At 35.5% G+C, this 3066-nt stretch overlaps 1 long non-coding RNA gene across 1 annotated transcript in view; it reads right to left on the minus strand.

Annotated features, from left to right (window-relative positions):
* Positions 1 to 571: 571 nt before the first annotated feature.
* LOC111701883 (uncharacterized) overlaps positions 572 to 3066 on the minus strand; it is a 5419-nt gene continuing 2924 nt past the window's right edge. Inside the window, exons 2-3 of the long non-coding RNA XR_002765289.1 lie at positions 2430 to 2461; positions 572 to 2360 (exon numbers count right to left, since the gene is read on the minus strand). This is a non-coding gene — a long non-coding RNA (uncharacterized LOC111701883). The remainder of the gene's footprint in view (positions 2361 to 2429; positions 2462 to 3066) is intronic.

The raw sequence follows: 3066 nt of genomic DNA on the forward strand, positions 1-3066 counted from the left end.
TATTAAAAAATACTGAGAACAGATCTCATTAAAAGTACAGGGTGTTCCACGAAACATGACAGTTGGTAATTAGTTTAAAATGTCTTCTTCTATAATTTGTTTAGTTGTTTGATACCATAGCGAATGACAAACAAATATTTTAAGGCAGTCCTATAATAGTAAAATTGATTTCAAAGTAAAATGAATTTTACTAAAACAGTTTTAAAGAAATAAACTGCAAAAAGTCTTTTCTAATACAGCATATTGAAGAAGACATTAAAAACTATTCACCAACTGTTATGTTTCGTGGGACACCCTGTACATAAAATAAGAAGTATGTACTTTCAATCTATTTGCTTTATAACAACATCATTAACAATTACAATTACAATTACAATTACATGTGTACAACTGGAGTATGCACGTATAGCAGGTTCTATTACAATTACAATTACAATTACATGTGTACAACTGGAGTATGCACGTATAGCAGGTTCTATTACAATTACAAAACAATTACAATTACATGTGTACAACTGGAGTATGCACGTATAGCAGGTTCTATTAACAATTACAATTACATGTGTACAACTGGAGTACGCACGTATAGCAGGTTCTATTACAATTACAATTTCAATTACATGTGTACAACTGGAGTATGCACGACAAATTAGAAGATATTTGGAAGATATCTATCTAAAGGGATATTTAAGGATTCATTGAATATAACTTCAAAAATATACTGAATCCATAAATTCTATGTTTTAATTTTTTATTTACCAGGGAGAACTGACATCTTTACCGGGTAAAGTAAATTCCCGAGAAGTTCAGTTCTGCCGAAGGGAGTTCTCTCTATTAGTAAATATGTAGTTTTGTTCTTTTTCTAAAGCAACATTATTAATAACCGATGATATTATTTTTGCGTTGTTAGATACTGTCTTGTTTTTAGATATTATCTATCCAGGTGCATTTTAAATATATAAGATGACATTTCAGAATTTGAAGCATTTTATTTTATGTAAATGATAAAATATAATTGAGAAAGAATGTAAATGTTTAGCATTTTACAAACTTCGCAATCAAACTATTGAAAATCCGCAAAATATTGAAAAATTGGCTTGGACACGAACAAGACTGCTCCGACTTCATCTATCGATAGTGATCTAAGGAGAATATTAAGGAATATAGTCGTGACAGCTATATGACAGCATGAGGCTTCAAGAAATATTTAAAGATGGATGCTGCAGAGTTCGAAGGAAGGATGCCTTCTGAGGTAGAATAGCTCACTTACTTTCGCCATCTTCTAATTGAACGCAAGCTTGCATTTTCTGCAATATGGACTACCTACTTCAAAATAAACTCAGTTATTAAGTATGAAAAGTGTAGTTATAATATTATTATAAATATAAATTGTACAGAAATGTTTGAAACTGAGGTGGAAAATCCGCAAAACTTATTTTCCCAAGGGCAAACACATATATATTTACATGGTTCACTGTGAGAAGAAGTTAAATATCATACAAAGACAAGGTTATTAAGGTTGCTTAAAATGGAATAAATGTTTTTAGTCAGAGTACATCTTTAAAAATAGTAAAACTTAACCCCTAATTGGGTCTATACAACAAGTGGACGTTAGATGGTAGGAAAAAACCTTTCGTGGAAATGAAGCATTGCGTGCCGGACAACTTTAGGCTAAGAAAGCCTATCCAGTGAGAGCTTATGAGCAGTCTGACTAAATCTAGTCTGTGGTCTCACATTATAAATAATCTAAATTGCTCTTGTATGCTTCAGAACCCTGCTCCAAGGTAAACTAGTGCCATCGATCTCAAGCTCCAGAATGAAGGACTCCATCCTAAACTTCATGGTGTATGACTCCATCCTGAACTTCAGGATGTAGGAATTCATCATGAACTCCAGGGTGTAGTAATCCATGTTGTAGAACTCCAGGGTGTAGGACTCTATCCTGAACTCCAGGGTGTAGGACTCCATCCTGAACTTCAGGGTGTAGGACTCCATCCTGTACTCCAGGGTTCAGGACTCTATCCTGAACTTCAGGGTGTAGGACTCTCTCCTGAACTCCAAGGTGTAGGACTCTCTCCTGAACTCCAGGGTGTAGGACTCTCTCCTGAACTCCAGGGTGTAGGACTCTCTCCTGAACTCCAGGGAGTAGGACTCAAGCCTGAAATCCAGGGTGTAGGACTGACTCCTGAACTCTAGGGTGTAGGACTCCATGCTGTAGAACTCCAGGGTGTAGGACTCCATCCTGAACTCTAGGTTGTTGGACTCCAGGTTGTAGAACTCCAACCTGAGCTCTAGGTTTCTTAAGTTTATTTCTCACTTGTTGAAGAAATGCATGCGCTTGTTCCCGCCTTTCAGACCAACTTAAAAATAATATAAAATAATAAAAAGGTTGACATGCGTTGTAAATATATATGATTGAACAATGTTACCTCCAAAAGTAAATGCAAGGAGTAACGCAGCCCTAAAATAGGTTTCCATGTATACTAACTTTTCTAGAATATTGGCTGGTATGTAGTAAATGCCGTACTCTTAAAACTTCCCCCCAAACTGTATCAGTCCAGGTACAACCCATCCGCTATCAAAGACAACCAGGACACAATCCAACAGGCTACAATCCTGTGAACTATCAACGCCACTAACACTGGGCTCAATCTCGGTAGCTATCCAGGCTCTAAATGCTACACAGGGAAACAAGCGTAGCTATCAAACAAGCTATTACTAGGGTAGGATCTAAACCCGAATAATTTAATGGGGGTACAGTTACTCTACACTGTAGTTGAAGTGGAGTTCTGATTCTAACTAACTGTATTTCAGGTTTATCTGTTACAAGTTAAAGTTAATAGATTGAATTACAATTCCTATGTATATCGTAGTTAAGCTATCTCTACACATGTAAAAAGGTTAACTGTAAATATTAAAAGGCTACATATTTATTTGATACACAGTTCAAATGAATACTGATTTAGAAGTTTACAAACATAAATAATTAATAATGTACAAAGTACTGCAAATTTACAGAATATCATGTGACCAAATATTTATTACAAATTAGGAGGGGGGGGGGGG

This window comes from Eurytemora carolleeae, unplaced genomic scaffold, assembly GCF_000591075.1.
Source record: "Eurytemora carolleeae unplaced genomic scaffold, Eaff_2.0 scaffold391, whole genome shotgun sequence".
Classification (NCBI taxonomy): Eukaryota; Metazoa; Arthropoda; class Copepoda; order Calanoida; family Temoridae; genus Eurytemora; species Eurytemora carolleeae.